Consider the following 19,564-nt stretch of genomic DNA (forward strand, 5'->3'; position numbering starts at 1 on the left):
CCAAGTAAATATTCTCTTACAGTTTGGGTCTTGGCTCTGAATTCTTTCCTAGCTAGAATTCAAATACTGAGGTTGCTGAACCCAAGTCTGGTCTGACCCCACTGATCTAACACCTGATGCCATTCCTGATGCCTACAACAGAGTTTTATATATATACTAGAGGCCCGATGCACAAAAATTTGTGCACTCGGCGGGGCGGGGGGTGAGGGTTCCCTCAGCCCGGCCTGTGCCCTCTCGCAGTCTGGAACCCCTTGGGGGATGACCACCTGCAGTCTTAGGCCTGCTCCCCAGGGGATTGGGCCTAAGCTGGCAATCAGACATCCCTCTGGCAGCCCGGCAGCCCTCAGGGGATGTCTACTTGCCAGTGGGGAGCAGGCCTAAGCCGCAGTCTGACATCCTTAGTGCTGCTGAGGAGATGGGAGAGGCTCCCACCACCACCGCTGTACTGGCAGCCATCAGCCTGGCTTGTGGCTAAGCAGAGCTCCCCCTGTGGGAGCCAACTGGCCACCAGGGGCATCCCCTGCATTGAGTTTCTGCCCCCTGGTGGTCAGTGTGTGTCATAGTGACCAGTCATTCCTAGTCATTCTGCTGTTAGGATCAATTTGCATATTACCCTTTTATTATATAGGATAGAGGCCTGGTGCTTGGGTGGGGCCAGCTGGACCTCAGAGCCGGCCGCAGCAGGCGGGAAGCTTGGCTTCCTCCATCACTGGAGCAACCAAGCCTCCTGTTCACTCCAGCTCTGTGGCTGCTGGCTGCCATCTTGGTTGGGTTAATTTGCATATAGTCGCTCTGATTGCCTGGTAGCTGTGGCTTAAGGCATAGTGAAGGTACAGTCAATTTGCATGTATGTTTTTTATTAGATTAGAAGATTCGTGCACTAGGGGGGAGGGGCCCCTCAGCCCAGCTGCCTCCCTCTCACAGTCCCGGAGCCCTCAGGTGATGTCCTACTGATGGTTTAGGCCCCCTCCTCCTGTCTGCTGCCACGGCCGGCCAAGGTGGCTACGAGGCCTGAGCCCCGAGCCTCACTGCCTGAGCCCCAGGCCTGGCAGCTTCCAGGGCTCAAGGCTGCCTGAGCCACAGTGGCTTCAAGGCCCGGGGCTCAGGCAGCCTTGGGCTCAGGCACCCTTGAGCCCCGGGGTCTCACAGCCACTGTGGCTTTGTCTGGATGGAGGTCTGGAAGAGTCCGTCCTAATTAGCATATTACACTTTTATTAATGTACTAGGAGCCCAGCGCCATTTGAAATGGCGTGGCACCACCCTGCCTTGACACAGGAACCTCTCCATGCACAGCTCCAACACACCTGGCCCAGCCCCCAAACCCTCTGACCTTCTCTGGCCACGTCAAACCCTTCCCTCAGTCCCTCCTGTCGCCTAGGGCTGGTCCCGCCTTCCCTGGGCGCCTCCTGGCTTCCGCCCTGTCTCAGGGGCAATGCGGAGGCTCTGTCCTGTCATGGTCTCCAGAGAAGAGCGTGGAAGCCTCCCGCCTGCCGCGCTGTGCTCCTTCCCCTGGCAGGTGGGCCACAGGGCACTCATAGTGCGAGCAGTGGGTGGTGAAGGACTGATGATGGGGGCGCTATGTGTTCTCACCCCTGCCCTCCCTGGGACAGGATGGTCCTGCCTCCCCAATTCAGCCCAGTCTCCGGAGCAACGCCCCAGCTAATATGCTAATGACCTGGTTATTACTGTTATGGTGTATCGACCATTAGCATATCAGCTCTTTATTATTGTGTGTGTGTGTGTGTGTGTGTGCGTATATATATTTAACTTAAATACTTATCCGAGGATATGTTTTTTATTGATTTGAGAGAGCAAGAGGAAGGGAGAAAGAAAAATATTTATGTAAAAGAGAAATAGCAATCCATTGCTTCCCCATGTGCCCTGACCTTGGCTATGTGCTCTGACCAGGAATTGAGCCTGTCAAACCCATTACCTTTTAATTTTTGATGTACAGGCTGATGCTCTAACCAGCTGAGCCACATCAGCCAGGGCAAGTTTTGATCATATACTAGTATATGTCATTCATTAATTTTGTGCATTTTGCCATCACTTTGTGGTTTTGAACTGGTATGGTCTATTATGGGGACAAATTAAACAATGTAACTAAAAACTTTAAATGATTTAAAACAATGTAAAGGTCCAAATGACCACTGTACTTTGTGCTGTTCAGTTGATCAATGAAATTGATTGAATTCCTGAATCATGAGGATGTCCCTTAGTTCCTGAAAATGTTTGTGAGATAAACTTGTAGGACATTCAGGTTACTTCACTTAACCGTTTGACTGCTAAGGAGCGCTATCGTGCTCTTCTTATTTAAAACAAATTTATGTAAACAATGGCATTTTTAAATTTTGTTGTTGCAAAGCAATACAATTGAGTTTATTGTATAAAAAGTGTTTTACATTTTTTCCCATACACGCGCAAATAGTGCCGCAGTTTTAGCATATGTCCGAAAAAATACATCAGCAGCCAAACGGTTAAAGGGGAAACATTCAAAGTATTATATGTTTAGCGTTTTAAAAAGATGAAGGAATTGAAACATTAAAAGATTGCCTTTATTATGTGACTGCTCCCTTTTGTGATCTCATTTGTATGTTAATTTTGTCTCTCAAGTACTTAACACACATTACTCAAAGCCTTTGGACCCTTAAATCAACTTAATTTGTATACAACACTTCCTCTTATGTTTCCTATCTTGGTTAAGTGGCTCAGATTTAAAGCTTGGAATTGTTACTTCTTCCTTTTGCCCAACTATACTAGTATAATCTGTTGCTTCATCCTCCAAAAAGGCTTTTCTTCTCAATTTTCTGCTCTCATTGCTACTGCCCTAATTTAGGCCCTTTGTTGTGTGTGTGTGTGTGTGTGTGTGTGTATTTATTTCAGAGAGGAAGGGAGAGAGATAGAAAAGCCAGTGATGAGAGAGAGTCATTGATCAGCTGCCTCCTGCAAGCTTGTAACCTGGGCATGTGCCCTGACCAGGAATCAAACTGTGACTTCCTGGTTCATAGGTCAACACTCATCCACTGATCCAAGCAGGCTGTAGTGTTGTGGACCAACATTCGCGAGAATAAGACCACCAACTCCAATTAGGTCTTAAACAGCAGGCGAGGATTTATTGAAACTGGCCAGTGACTGCCACAGGCTTTTATCCCCAGAAAACACAAATGTCCTTGATTTACAGTTACAAGGGTCTAATCAGGACCTTGATGCTGTCTGGGAGTGGGAGACTTGGAGTTATGCCTGGTTACCTATCCTTGACCCCATCCTTGTTAAAATTTTTTACTGACATTCAATTCATCACAGTAGGCCCTTTTTCTTAAAAACACTTATATGAGTTCCATCCAGTGTGGCTTATTTGGTTGAAGCGTTGTTCTGCACACCAAAAGATGGTTGGTTTAATTCCGGTAAGAGCACAAAGCCAAGTTATGGGTTTGATTCCCCGGTTTGGACACATACTAGTGTTATGCCCAGATTTCAAGATCCCCAATAGACCACACCAGGGAGCCAGCCATGTCCGATGCAAAAGCAAAGAGTTATCACAGACCCAGGTCTGGCTCCCAGCCTCCACCGATGCAACGGCGAGACGAGAGAGACTCTCCGTGGGAAAAAATGGGGTTTTAATAGGGGGGTGGAGTGAAGGGAGGAGAGATGACTGTGGGCCCTGCCGATTGGCTAGGTGCAAGTCGGGTCTTGTTACACAGGATGTGGTCATATCCATGGTGCGCACGTCCCCTGATTGTCATTGGTTAGTTTAAAAAGATTCCGGGCGTGGCCAGCAGAGGCCTGGGCTTCTGAGAAGAAGGTACTTTCCTGAGCACATGGCTGCTGCCCCAACATGGAGGATACGGGGCAAGATGGAGGGCATAGCCCTCGCACTTTCATTCCCCCCTTTGTCTTGGAACTTCCGGCTCAATCATGAGACGGACTGCATTTCTATTTCACCGTTGCTAGAGGCCCATATTGGGTACACAGAACTATCAACTGAATTCATTTTTAGCTTTAATAACATTTATTGAAATAGGATTTTTCTTCTTAAAATTCCTCCCTGGCTATCAAAAAGCCAAATTAAGATTAATTTATCTACTGTCCTGATGTTTGCATAAACACAACAAGAATGGTAACTGACTACCTTTGCTGGAATCTCACGGTTAAATCTTAATGTGCCCCGTAGGCCAGGAAGCCAAGCCGTCCAGTTGCCATCAGGCCTGCCTGCAGTATCTGTGGCAACTCCACCTGAGCCCACGCTCTAGGCTCCAAGTCTTTAGAGCTTGGACAGGGCTCTTTAAAACATGATATTCCAGTCAAAGTTTTTTTTTTAATAAAACCACTATTAGGAACCAGTCTTATTGAATATATGCAAAGAAATGTATTGCCATGACTTATTTTGCATTGCCAGATTTCGGAGAATTACATAAGGAGAAAAACATACTGATCTGCCTTGTTAATTCCTTTTCATGGATTTATAACAGAACAGTAACTGTTGGCATAAAACCTTCTTTTTATACATAACCATGCCCCAGACCTATTCTAAACAGGCTTTTTCCAGCTTTACTACCCCTGACATGGGCATGGTTACACAGGCCTGCAAGACAGTGTGCAGGCTGCCAACCGTTAACTGTCTCTCAACAGAGACCAAAACCTGATGGGCACCCTTCCCTGCTGAGTTGGGCACCTGCCCTCTTGACAGCTAGACACTTTTTACTTTTGGGGTTCACCCCACACAGTCCCCTTCGAGGATAGCCAACATACATAGCTATAACAATATCCCTCAGTGTGGGAGACTGGACACTTGCCAGTTATTCTCAAAGACTACTAAGGACTAGACCATCACCGGTCCACAGCTACAGCTACATTTAAACCTGTAAGAGAATTAAAGGTTAATACAACATATCAATACAATGAAACATATTATTGGCATCATGGACGCTTCAGGCAGCCAAATCTTCTGCTACTAAATATGTGATACTAAAGTCTATTCCTGACCTTCCTGTGAATTGTCCTTGTCTTTTTGGAGCCATGTTCATGAAGATGCAGGCATTATCTAAGTCTGTTTAATGTTACCAGCATCAGGCAGGTCAAGCACGCCATAGCTTGAGCTTGAGCAGGTTGCGTTGATCTCGATCGATGCTCCATTTGGTGATGAAGTCTTTCCGGATCATGGATGGGTCCGCTGACCGGATGTGAGTGTGATGGATCCAGGTCGCGACGCTGTCTACCTTGAGAGTGGTGGGGGTCGTCAGCACCACAGTGTAGGGACCCTTCCAGCATGGCTCAAGGGTCTCTCAGTGGTGCCTTCTGACGTAGACCCAATCTCCTGGTCTGTGTTGATAAGGAGTTGGGGTTGGGCTGGTCTTGTAGATGGCGCGGAGGCACAGCCAAATGTCCTCGTGCGCCCTCTGGAACCCTCTCAAGGGAAGAGATAGTTCTTGATTTTCAAATTCAGCAAGAAAGTCAGCTTTAAGGTTAGGAATGATAGGGGGTGGCCTGCCAAACATGATTTCATTGGGAGTAAAGCCCAGGGTGTATGGGGAGTTCCTTACCCGGTAAAGGGCATACGGTAGGAGAGCCACCCAGTCCCCGCCAGTCTCCATGGTTAATTTGGTAAGGGTCTCTTTTAGAGTTCTGTTCATTCTTTCTACCTGACCTGAACTCTGGGGTCTATAAGCACAATGTAATTTCCAATTTGCCCCAATAGCCCTAGTTACTACCTGCGTTAACCTGTGAAATAAAGGCTGGCCGGTTGTCGGACCCTATCATAGCAGGAAGACCATACCTGGGTAAGATGTCGTCCAGCAGCTTCTTGGCCACCATCCTAGCTGTTTCATGCTTGGTTGGGTATGTCTCTACCCAGCCAGAGAAGGTGTCTATGAATACTAAAAGATATTTATAACCATACTTCCCTGGTTTAATTTCAGTGAAGTCTACCTCCCATTGTGCTCCCGGTTTGGTGCCTCTGGGCCTGGTCCCTTTTTCATTTGATCCGACCCTCGCATTTGTGAGTTGACAGGTCTTGCAGGCAGACACAACCTGATCTATCTTGGTATTCTGCTGGTGAATCTTGATCCTGGCATGTCGGATTAAGTCCTTCATTTTCTAGGTTCCCAGGTGAGTGGATCAGTGCATGTGTTCTAATACCATGTCCACGAGCCGGTCTGGCAGTATAAGTTTCTTGTCTGAGGTGTACCACCATCCCCTCACCTCCTGGGCGAGGGGAAGCTTCCTGATCCGCTGCAGCTCTTCCTGAGAGTACCTGGGCTAGGCTGGTAGAACTGGGTCCCCGGGGTCTGGTAGTTGTAAGGCCATAGTGGGGACCGAGGTGAAGGCTGCTGCCTTGGCTGCCTGATCAGCCCTTTGGTTACCTCTTGCCACTGGGTCATCTGCCTTCTGGTGCCCTTGGCAGTGGATAATGGCTAGCTTCGCGGGAAGCCAGAAGGCCACAAGCAGGTCGAGGATTTCCTGCTTATTTTTTATTGTCAGTCCCTCTGCTGTCAACAGCCCTCTCTCCTGGTAGATTGCCCTGTGAACACGAGCTGTAGCAAATGCATAACGGCTGTCTGTGTAAATGTTAAGCCGTTTCCCAGCCCCCAGTGTTAGTGCCTTGATGAGTGCAATGAGTTCTGCTCGCTGAGCTGACGTCCCAGGGGACAGAGCCTCCGCCCACACGGTGTTCGTGTTGGTGACCACCGCTGCACCCACGTACCTGCACCGCCCGCACAAAGCTGCTTCCATCTGTGAACCAGGTGGCCTCTGCATCTGGGAGGGGCCGATCGGTCAAGTCCTTCCGAAGTCCATGTACCTGCTCCAGGATTCCTGCACAGTCATGTAGTGGGGCATCTAGGTCAGGGTCAGGTAGCAGGGTTGAGGGCTGCACTGGGATGGAACCGTACTCTAGGGGGGTTGAGCAGCAAGCTTTGATAGTGGGTCATGCGAGCATTGCTCATCCACCTATCGGGAGGCTGTTTTAGGACCCCCTCAATGGCATGCAGGGTTGTGATCCAGATCTCCTGTCCCAGGGTCAGTTTGTCGGCATCCTTGAATAAGAGCACGGTTGCCGCAATGATTCTTAGGCATGGTGACCAGCCGGCGGCTATGGGATCCAGCTTTTTAGACAAATACGCTACTGGGTGACTCCAGGGGCGTAAAGCCTGGGTTAAAACCCCTTTTGCTACTCCTTTGCGCTCGTCTACAAAGAGGCGAAAGGGTTTTGTAATGTCTGGTAGGCCCAGGGCTGGAGCAGCCAAAAGAGCTTTCTTTATCTGATTAAAGGCAATTTCTTCTGTCTCAGTCCATTTAAAGGCCTTTCCCTCCTTGGTGGCTTCATATAGGGGCCTGGCGATCTCGCCTGGCGATCAGCAAAACTTGGTATCCAGAGGCGGCAATAGCCAGCCGATCCTAGGAATTCCCTCACCTCCCTCCAGGAGGTGGCAGTAGGGATTTTCAAGACTGTCTCTTTCCTAGCGTCTGACAACCGCCGCTGTCCACCCTCCAGCATGTATCCCAGGTAACTCACCCTTTCTTGGCATATCTGAGCCTTCCTCGCAGAGGCCCAGTACCCTAAGGTTCCTAGGGTGGCCAGCAGATCTTTGGTCCCTCGCTCACAATCTTTGGTGGTATCGGCAGCAATCAGGATGTCATCTACGTACTGAAGGAGGGTGAGACTGGGGTGTTCTCTCCTGTACTCACCGAGGTCTTCATGCAGCGCCTCGTCAAAGATGGTGGGTGAATTCTTGAACCCTTGGGGCAATGGCGTCCAAGTTAATTGTCCACTGTAGCCTTCCTCTGGGTCGTGCCATTCGAAGGCAAACAGGGGTTGGCATCCTTCAAGTCTAATACAGTATACCGACTCTAGAGCAGCCGTGAGCAAACTACGGCCCTCGGGCTGGATCCGACCCGTTTGAAATGAAAACTCCAGGCAGATTGACAGGGAACTAGTACCCCTAGGCTTCGCAGTTTCCAGATGTGAGGCTGGATTCCCTTCCGGGCCGCCTGAGACATAGGGTACTGCTTGATCCTTACTGGGCCTTCTCCTGGTTTTAGCTCTACTAGGATTGGGGTCCTGTGAGCGGCTAGTCCTACCCACCCCCTTCTCTGCCCAAGCTGTGGGGAATTCTTGTAGCCATCTGTCCATGTTGTTCTCTACTGGGGATGCCTTCTGGTGGAGGCGGTACTCATCCTCCAGTCTTAGAGTCAGAGCCTGGATGGGGTGGCCTTTGCCATCGGTGACTGAGGCCCCCCTTGTCTGAAAGTTATTTGGGCTCCAATCTTGGTTAGCAAGTCCCGTCCTAATAGGGAGTAGGGGCATTCTGGTATTACCATGAAGGAATGGGATACCCGACCCGTTCCTAGATCTGCTGTTCTTCGGGTGGCCCATGAATACTAGCTCATGCCAGTTGCCCCTTGCACCCAGGACTTTTTATTAGCTAGCTTCCCCTGAGGAGTGCGGAGAACCAAATGTTGTGCTCCAGTGTCGACAAGGAAGTCAACAGGGGTCCCCTCCACTTGAAGAGTTACCCTGGGCTCGGGGAGGGGGTCCGAACCCCGACTCCCCTAATCACTCAGTCCTTCCAGCTCCAAGACCTCCACCCGTTCCATCTTGTTTTCCTTTTTACCGGCCTTCTTTGGGCATTCTTGGACCCAGTGCCCTATCTCTTTGCAGTAAACACATTGGTTCCGTTGCAGCTTCTTTTTCCCGCCCTGGGCAGTCCCCTTACCTCTTTCTTGGCCAACGGCAAGCTGGCGAAGGTGGTCGGTCCGCTCCTCAGGGGACTCCGTGGTGGTGGCTAGCAGAATCTTGGCCAGGTTTCGGGTCTGCTTGTCACTGGCAGCCACCATGGCACGGGCTTGCCTACCCTCAGGGGGCTTTCAGTTATTGAACACCTTCTCTGCCACTACCAGTAAATCCTGTAAACTCTTTTCTCCTAACCTATCTATTCTCTGCAGTTTCTTTCTAATGTCCGTGGCTGACTGGTTTATAAAACTCATGATTACAGCTGCCTTATTTTCAGGGGCTTCTGGATCCCTGGGGGTATAGGTGCGATATGCCTCCATGATCCGCTCTAGAAAGGCAGCTGGAGACTTGTCTCTTTCCTGCTGTACGTTCCCTACCTTGGTCAAATTGGGCTTTCTAGCAGCCCTGTGGAGACCCCCCATTAGAGTCTGGTGGTAGACCAAAAGCCTCTCCTTACCTTCTGCCATGTTGAAACCCCATTCAGGCCTAGTTAAGGGAAAAGAGACATCTATCTGGGCCTGGTTTGTGGTTGGGTTTCCGTCTACACCAGCAACCGTCTTCCGGGCCTCATTGAGGATCCTTTCTCTCTCTTCCGTCGTGAACAGAACCTGTAAAAGCTGCTGACAGTCATCCCATGTGGGCTGATGGGTGAAAAGAACAGAATCTAGCAAGTCAATAAGTCTCCCCGGCTTTTCGGAGAACTTAGGGTTCTGTGCCTTCCAGTTATAGAGGTTGCTGGTTGCAAAAGGCCAATAATGGGCTGGTTGCCATCCGCATCCGGGGGTCCAGCGGCTCGTAAGGGCAGGGTCTTGATAGTGGAGTCAGGTGCTGTGACAGACAGTTCCCGCTGAGCTCTCTGCCGGGTGAGAGGCGGGCCTCCTGCCGGAACCGCGGCCACTCCCATAACTCCGCCCCCAACCACTCCCATAACTCCACCCCCAGCCATTCCCAGAACTCCGCCCCCAGCCATTCCTGGAACTGCGTCAGCTTCCCGCGACGGGGCAGGATCGAATCTCTTCAGCATCCTGTGGAAATGATACGGGGGAGGAAAAATTAACTCTTATCCAGTTCCCCCCTGCAAAACCAGGTAGTGGGGAGCTGGAGCTGACGGCAAGATGGCTTTCTTCTCCTCCTCCACTTCCTGCAAGGCAAGAATGGGTTCCGGCTCCGGAGGGTATGGAGGTAGGAAGGGCCTAAGCCAAGATGGTTGGTTTTCCACGAGGTCCTGCCAAGTAACAATGTAAGAGAGTTGACCAGGATGTCCCTCTTTGGGTTGGGAGATGACGTCCCTATCCCGGCGGAGCGTGGGGAGATCGAAAGTCCCCTCCGGCAACCACCCGACATTAAAAGTCGGCCACTCCCTGGAACAAAAAGTCTGCCACTGGTCCTTCCGGACCTCCACACTGAGGTTGCTGGCTCTTTACCTCTTTAAAATGATTGACCATAATGCTTAAAGGAGTAGTTTGAGTCTGTCCCATAATGTCCGTCCAGTAAGTCCACAAAATAAAGCCGAAAAAGCACAAACACAAACAACTAAGGGGCCCGAGAATACAGTGTTCCAACTCCATGGAAGCGAAACCAAAACAATTCTCCAACTCCATAGAAGCAAAAACCGAAAGCGACGATGGCTGTGTGCCAACCAGCGGGAGCGACCCACCTTTCTCAGATTGAGGGGTTTCCACAGACCTTCCGACTCCCGGAAGCAAAACTACACCCCTCCAGATGGAGGATCGAGGCGTCCCCCAACTCCTCCCACCCGTGATCCCACAGTGTGTCCACTTAGATCTTTACGGGCATTTACAGATTTCAGAAGCGAGCTCACACAGAACAGAACACACAACAACACAGACACTTACCATGGTCAGTCAAACTCCCGATCGGGGTCCCTTGAGGGTCTTGGGGATATCGGACGAGCCCCCAAATGTTATGCCCAGATTTCAAGATCCCTAATAGACCACACCAGGGAGCCAGCCGTGTCTGATGCAAAAGCAAAGAGTCTTTTATTATTATCACAGACCCAGGTCTGGCTCCCAGCCTCCACCGATGCAACGGCGAGACGAGAGAGACTGCCCGTGGGAAAAAATGGGGTTTTAATAGGGGGGTGGAGTGAGGGGAGGAGAGATGACTGTGGGCCCTGCCGATTGGCTAGGTGCAAGTCGGGTCTTGTTACACAGGATGTGGTCATATCCATGGTGCGCACATCCCCTGATTGTCATTGGTTAGTTTAAAAAGATTCCGGGCGTGGCCAGCAGAGGCCTGGGCTTCTGGAAGAAGGTACTTTCCTGAGCACATGGCTGCTGCCCCAACATGGAGGATACGGGGCAAGATGGAGGGCATAGCCCTCGCCCTTTCAACTAGTATGTTTTGGAGGCAGCCGATTGATATTTCTCTTCCTCTCTTTATCAAATCAATTAAAAACACACACTTATATGACACTGTATTATTGACAAGGTCCACATTCCTCAACTTGGAATTTGTATTAGTTAAGATACAGATTTGGCTGCTGTGACTGAGAAAAGAAAAGTATTTTTAAATATTAAAAATGTATTTCTTCCATGTGTAAAAGAATGAACTAATGAAGTAGCTTTGCTACAAAAAGTTGTCAGAGACCTAAGCTCCCTCTAATCTGTTCCTCTGCCATCCTCATTATGCAGCTGCATCTTATGGACCAAGATGGCTGCTTCACTTCCTGCCATTATATGCTGCATGCTTACATTAAAGGTTAAATTGTATTAGGGTAGGCCCTATCCGGTTTGGCTCAGTGGATAGAGTGTTGACCTGCTGACCAAAGAGTCCCGAGTTAGATTCCGGTCAAGGGCACGTACCTTGGTTGCAGGCTCCTCCTCGGTCAGGGCTTGTGCAGGAGGCAGCCAATCAATTTTTCTCTCACATCTGTGTTTCTCTGTCTTTCCCTCTCTCTTCCACTCTTCCCAAAAATCAATGGAAAAATATCCTTGGGTGAGAATTTACAACAACAAAATGTATTATGGTAGGGCATATAGACTATTTGTAAGTGGTGGTAGTGTTGTAGGCAGTGGGAACTGCACCAGGTATTACACTGGTGGGATCAGACTGGACCTGGGTTTAGCAACCTTGGTACTTGAGTTCTGGTGAGGAAAGCATTCAGAGCCAAGACCCAAACTATAAGAGAACATTTACTTGGTTAATCACAGAAGTAGAAAAAGTAATTCCTAGAAGAAATGGGCTTAGGAAACAAGTTATAGAGGCAAAGGAAGGGCCCTTCAAGCTTAGGAGTGAGGAAGCTGGTAAAGAGCCTGGGGTGGGGAGTGCAGAGGGAAAGGCAAGAGTATGTTCCCTGGAAGGAGAGCTCACTGGGTCCTCTGTCCTAAGGGTTTTAAGGGTGGAGATTTTAGGGGAGGTCCCAGGGGAAGATCTCAATAAACTATTCAGCAGCTTTCCGGGTATGTCCTTTCAGGATCTAGGTCTCCACTGATTGACTGGTTGGCACCAGGGCAGGGGGTCATGATCCAATGCAGTTGGTCCTGAGGACATCCATGGGATTGCTGGTCTGGTTTTGTTACTTTCTGGGCCTGAAGCTGAAATACAACTGGGGCCTAGATGATATCTCTCCGGAGGAAAGGTCAGGGGTTCCAATCTGTAGGACAAGAGATATTCTAAGGGAGGAAAGTTAACCTTGGGAGCAAGGTCCCACCCTTCAATTGTCCTTTCCTAGGCACCTAGGGCTTCCTACTCTGGTGACCTTTTGTACCCGGCCCATTGTCCTTGCTCTACTCATGTCTGTCTAATTGCCTAACACAATAGGAGTAGGATTTTTGTTCTCTATCTTAATATTCATAAAGGTTTTTTTATATATGCTTTAAGTAACAATTCCATCATTTTTCTTTAAAATCCCCTCCTTAAGATGCCTTTTGATTTTAGAGAGGGAGTGAGAGAGAGAAACATCAGTGTGAGAGAGAAACAGTGATCAGTTGCCCCCTGTACGCACCCCAACTCGGAATGGAACCACATCCTGGGTTTGTGCCCTGACCAGGAACTGAACCTACAACCCTTTTGTGCACAGGACTATGCTCCAACTGACTGAACCACACTGGACAGGGACAATTCCATCATTTCAGTTATGATTTCATGAATTTTTGATGGTTCTGGTAGGTTTTTGTATTTGTATTTGGGAAGAGTAAGGTTGGTACCTTGTGGCCTATTGTTATAACTTGCAGACCTAGGGACTACTTTGTATTTACACTATCTCTCTGTAAAAATGAATGGAAACATATCCTCAGGTGAGGATTAAAAAAACAAACACCCTAATTATATGACCTAGTAGTCCCTCTCCTAGGTTGAATTTTATCAGCAAAATAAGAGAGCACCATTAGCTTCCCTTTCCTGCTAGCAATGGCATTATCAGTTTTTCTTTTTATTATATGAGATATGTAGTGGCATCACATTATGATTTCAATTTGCATTTGAAATCATAATAAGACGCCAATATTTAAAAAAATATATTTTTATTGATTTCAGAGAGGAAGGGAGGGGGAATTAGAAACATCAGTGATGAGATAGAATCATTGATCAGCTGCCTCCTGCATGCCCCACACTGGGGATTGAGCCTACAACCTGGGCACTTGCCCTGACTGGGAATCAAACCATGACCTCCTGGTTCATAGGTCGATGCTCAACCACTGAGCTATGCTGGCAGAGCGGTGCCACTATTTTCATATGCTTTTCTCATGAAATGTGAAATGAAAACCTGTTAGAAATTAGGTGAGCCCCCAGAACCGGGGGTACTGGTAGAACACAAAGCATACTTGGGAGTGAAGCAGCAAGGCAAATATCTTTACTTCTGCAGAAGGGTCGGTACCTACAGAGTCTGGCAGCACATACACCAAGTGGGCGGTCCACTAGGTTTTTATACCTGATGCACCTGATCTGTTCCTCACTCTTGATTGGAGATTAGGTTCACAGTCTTGCACCATTGGCTAAAGGAGAACAGGAGGGGTTGACCTCTGTTGTTTCAAAATGGTGGCCCACAGGGGAGCTGCAAGTCACGTGAGCCAAAATGGCAGTTGCCAAGTCACACAGACCAAAATGGCAGCTGCCTACACTCCCTTTTCTGACAGAAAAGATTATTTGTTTATTCTCAAAAACCTATAATCACTTCTCTGCAAATGTTGTATTTGTAATCACCAAAAACTTGAAACAATCCAAATCTCTCTCAACTGAAGAATGGATTTTTAAAAATTAAATATGTCCATACATAACACAGGAATGAAGCTCTCAGTCCAGGATAACACAAATATTTGGGAAAACGGACTCTGATGTAACTATATATTAAGTTAAATGAAAAGAACTTCAAAATGAACCTTCATATAAGGAAAACACATAAAAAAATGTGGCCATAAAACAGATGAAAATGGTAATATATTTCAAAATAAGTCAAGAAATTAAGGAAAAGATTAAACCTTTGAAGAACCATACAAATCATAAATTAAAGGAGCTTAGAAATGAGATGACTAGGCCTTAAAGGAAGTAAAGGAAAATTGACAAGACAGGCAAAGAGAACCAAAATATATGTATTAGTTACCCAAATGTAAATCAAAGCACAATGGTGATGGTTACATAACATTGTGAATATACTTAATGCCCCCGGATTGCATACTTAAATGCACTTAAAAGGACAAATTTTGTGTTCTCACAATAAAAAATATAAGCCAATCCTGGGCAGTGTTGTTTAGTTGGTTGGGTGTCCTGTGCACCAAAGGTTGCCAATTTGATTCCAGGCTAGAGCAGATGCCTTGTGGGCTCAGTCCCCAGTAGGGGGCATGCAAGAGGTAGCCAATCAATATTCCTTTCATATTGATGTTTCTCTCTCATCCTTCTCTCTCTAAAAGTCAATAAACTATTCTTTAAAAAAAATATTTAAAAAAATGAAAATTAAAGTAATGGGACAGAACAGCTATTAGAATTATAATTCAAGAACACTTGATGTTAGAGAATGTTTAAATCTGTATATTTTGAAAGACACTGTGAATCTGGAGAATTCAATCCCGAACAGTTAACACTGCGATGTATTTTTATACAGTGCTTTTTAGAAACACAAAAATAACTTTTGTATCCATGGAAAAAAGATCAATTCAACTGGGAAAGAAAATCAGATTGGATTAGATTTTTAGCAGTAACCTATTTTATGCCAGATGATTAAGCAATATTTTAAAAATATCCAAGGAAATAAATATTTCCTATTTTGACTGTCTTTCAAAAATTCAGGACATTGTCCAATTGGCATGGCTCAGTGATTGAGTGTTGACCTATATGAACCAGGAGATCAAGGTTCGATTCCCAGTCAGGGCACATGCCCAGGTTGCAGGCTCGATCCCCAGTGGGGTGGTGTGCAGAAGGCAGCCAATTAATGATTCTCATCATTGATTTTTCTATCTATCCCTTTCTCTCTGAAATCACTAAAAACATTTTTAAAAAATTCAGGGTGTTATGCCCAGATTTCAAGACCCCCAAAGACAGACCACTAGGGAGCCGAGTCTGATGCAAAAGCAAAGAGCCTTTATTCAGGCCCGGGCTTGGTCCCTTTGCCTCCATTGCCGGTGCAGCAGCAAGATGAGAGAGAGAGAGAAAGAGAGAGAGAGAGAGAGAGAGTTGGGGGTGGGGGTGGCTAGCATACTTTTGGCCTTGGGCTAGTTTCCCTTGCATTCCCATTGGCTGAGATAAGGGCAGGCTGAGTAACTGATACATTCTGCGGCTTTTTCTTGGAAAAGGAGTTAGGGACACAACTATCAGTTCTGTTCTTTCCTTTCACAGGGCATCAACAAACATTTATAAACATGAGAAAATTCAAGGAATATTGTTCCTATGAATCCTTCCTGAAGAATATACTAGAGAACAGATTTCATACAACCAAGAAATGATTTCGGAATCTTTAACATTAAGTCAAGTAGTGATCATTGAATATGTTTTTTGTAGCACTAAGATTAAAAGATGGAAATGATGATAGAAAGTATGTAAATGTTATGTAGTCTGACAAGATAGAAATACCATAACCTACACAAAAAAAATGGGAGGGGAAAAGAGAGTAAATGAAAAGTAGAGTGTAGTGGTGGTTTTCCTCTTAAGAATTAGTTGTGAGGAAAAGGGTAGTACTTGAAGCTGATTGATGGAAACTTAAACATACTTTAAGTATACATACTTTGATATATAATATAAAACACTAATAAAAATTATACCAGTGATCAAAAGTAGGTGGCGGGGGGGGGGGGGAGAAGGGGCGGGGGGGGGGAGAGAATGTAATAGAAAGTTACTAATTTTGTTACTGCTAATAGCAGGGAATTAATACTATCTTAAGAGGGGGAGGGAATGAACAGTATTACATAAAGATGTCACTATAGAATTAACCCCAAGAACAAAATACACAACTAAACACTAAAAGAAACCTCTCCTTGCCGAAACCGGTTTGGCTCAGTGGATAGAGCGTCGGCTTGCGGACTGAAAGGTCCCAGGTTCGATTCTGGTCAAGGGCATGTACCTGGGTTGCGGGCACATCCCCAGTAGGAGATGTGCAGGAGGCAGCTGATCGATGTCTCTCTTATCGATGTTTCTAGCTCTCTATCTCTCTCCCTTCCTCTCTGTAAAAAATCAATAAAATATATTTAAAAATAAATAAATAAAAATAAAAGAAACCTCTCCTAAAAAGAGCAAATAAAACAGACCACATAGTGATATATACACATTCTCTATACTTACTTGTGTGTACACAGACAAAAAATTAATAGGACATGAAATATCACAACACCAAGAATACCAGGTTAATAAACAATGGGCTCAACATAATGATTGCTGTATACAGAAGACACAGCTGTATAAAGCATAAATAATAAAGCAAATTAATAACTTTAATAAAGGGAAGGGTAAAGATATATCAGATAAATGCAACTTTTTAAAAATCAGAGTTCATCATTGTGGTATCAGACAAGGCAGAATTTAGCTCAAAAAGTTGAAGAATATTTTATAGGTTAAGGGCTGCATTCACAATATTTTTTTTGAAATGTCTATCAAATGAGATAGCAGCAGCTCTCATAAAATAAAAATTACAAGATGTATGAAGAAATAGAAACCTGCTAAGGGGACTTTAACACCTCTCAAAAATAAGTCCAGTTAAGTGGAAAAAAAAGTTAGTCATAGTACATAAATTGTAAGGTAGTTCTCACGTATTTATATTAAAGATCCACAAATAGAGAATACATATTTTCAAGTGCACAGGGGACAGTTATAAAAATCAATTGTATGTTAGACCACAAAGAAAACCTCAGTTCCAAAAACTAAAATAAACGAAATTCTGACTACATGCAATAAAACTAGAAAATGAATTTAAAATATAAAAATTGACTCCAGGTTTCTGTAGGATGTTGACAACTCACATTTGAAATACCATACAGATCTATAAAGGAAGCAGATAAAAGCACCACCACCCTTGCCTAACAATATCAAATTATGGGTATGTATGGAAATAAACTGAAATGTAGCAGAGCAAGCTATGGAACCTATGCTGAAGTGGCAATTGAGGTTGAGATTGTTCAGAACAGGAGAGGTAAGCATGAGCTAGGGTCAATAGAATGCAGATTAACTCAAGAAAAAGAAAACTCCACCCTAAGGTGGGAAATACCAAGAGGTTTGAGAGCTGTTAAACAAAAGGAAGGGACTTGAAAGTGCATGGGACAAAAGAGGCAGTTTCAGAAAGGCACTGCTTATGGGAAAAGAGGATGACTTGGAAGAGGCATCAGTTACCTAGAGGCTTGGTGGTAAAGAGAAAGAAGAGGTAGTAGAAATTGGAGAAACAGAAGATAGATCATCCTTTCTCCAACCCCACAACCAAAAGGAGTCACTGATTTAAAACACTATACTTTTATATACCAACACAAAGTGCTATTGAACTAAAAAGTCCACTAATTCTTCCAAATCCATCATTCCTGTTTATGTACTACTATTATCTGGTTTAGGAAAATAAAAACACTCAAAATGAACAGAAAATGGTAGACAATATCCATGTAAAGTTACTTTAAGTAGGAAACAAAATGAGAGTCAAAATATTTCAGTTGATGAAGTCTCCCCCAAAACATCCAACTACAGAGCTAAAGAAAACTACAGAACAATACTATTAAGCAGTAAAAAGAAGGATCTATTACCCTTTGAGACAGCATGGAGGGACCTGGAGATTATTATGCTAAGTGAAATAAGCCAATCAGAGAAAGCTAAATAGCATATGATCTCACATATATAGAATCTAATGAACAAAATAGGTCCAGAGACATAGATGCATGGAACTGAATGACAGATTATACAGGGGAGGGTGGTGGAGCAGAAAGAAATTTTAAAGAACATATGCATATATGCATAGCCTGTGGACACAGACAATAGTATAAGGTAGGCCTGGGGTGGAGCCTGGGTTGAGGAGGATAAAATGGGGGGAATAGGAGACATAATGCTAACAATAAATTTTTTTTAAATCGTCTTTGAAAATGAAGCTAACATTTAAGGTACCTGAAGAAGAATAAATTTGACTGAATATAAAGGGCATTGAGGAAAGACAACCAGAAGAATGAAAATTAAATGAAGAAAGGTAAAAAGTGACAGAAAGTGATTGATACAGACAATATGTAAAATTAGAGTTCTTAAGAAGAAAAAAAATAGTAGAGCTAATCTTTAAACTTTAATCCATGAAAACATTCTGGAAGTAACAGAAGACTTACATCTACATATTAAGAAAGCTTGTTGTGTATTTGAAAAGTTGGTCCAGAATGGTCAACTCTATGAGTCATGTCCTGGCAAAACTATTGGACTTTGAAGATAATGAAAAATTCCTCTGGGTTTCCAGTCATAAAGAAGAGGTTAGCAACAAACTTCTCAACAGCAACATACAAACAAGACAGTTATGGAACAAATTTGAAGTCTATGAAATTGTAAGCCAAGGATTTTATAACTATGATTCAATCCCAGAGAAAAATAACAACCATGCTAAATGCCACTATATTAACAAAAATTTCATGATGAAAATGCCATGACAAAGTGGAAAGACATATTTAAACTTATACCACAAAGAGGTAATCTCAATGAAAATAACCTAAAAATCAAGGCAAATGACTATCAACCCCATAGGAAAGTGGGCTAAAGAGATGAAAATAGAGTTCATGAAAAAAGAAATGCAGATGACACACATATAAAAGATGTTGAACTTAAGTCATACAAAGAGAAATGCAAGTGAAATCTATGCTAAAAATTATAGTTACACTAAAGGCTTTCTCACCAAAATCCAAAAATATACAATAGGCTCTATAAATTATGAGGAAACAGACACTTTGAGGCATTTCTGGTGAGGATATAAAAGTCCAGGAGGATATTTGGCAATATCCAGCAAGATTTTGTATGCATTTATCCTTCAACCCACCATTTAACTTCAAGGAATTTGTTCGAAAGATACACTGGCATCTACACTAATAAAATACAAAAATGCAAATTGGCTGTACCTTTGCTACACCTTAAGCCACGCCCACCAGCCAATCAGAGCGACTATATGCAAATTAACCCAACCAAGATGGCAGCCGGCAGCCACGGAGCTGAAGCCACAGGAAGCTTGGTTGCTCCAGTGATGGAGGAAGCCAAGCTTCCTGCCTGTCGCAGCCGGCTCTGAGCTCCACTAAAGGCAACAACGTTTCAATTATAGAAGGTAAATAAATCCCAGAATTAAAAAAAAGGAGAGGCTGGGAGCTTCCATTGCTGGGGGCCTTGGCCAGCCTGAAAATGCCCTCAGCCCCTCACCCAGGCTGGCCAGGCAGCCCAGTGGGGGCCCCCACCCCA

The 19,564-nt window shown here is 45.2% G+C and overlaps 1 protein-coding gene and 1 pseudogene across 1 annotated transcript in view; one reads left to right on the forward strand and one right to left on the reverse strand.

Annotated features, from left to right (window-relative positions):
* CAB39L (calcium binding protein 39 like) overlaps nt 1-19,564 on the forward strand; it is a 133,573-nt gene that overhangs the window by 4,990 nt on the left and 109,019 nt on the right. The window lies entirely within an intron of this gene.
* Nucleotides 5,153-10,296, reverse strand: LOC107182717 (annotated as a pseudogene).

Source organism: Myotis davidii, unplaced genomic scaffold (assembly GCF_000327345.1).
Source record: "Myotis davidii unplaced genomic scaffold, ASM32734v1 scaffold577, whole genome shotgun sequence".
Lineage (NCBI taxonomy): Eukaryota > Metazoa > Chordata > Mammalia > Chiroptera > Vespertilionidae > Myotis > Myotis davidii.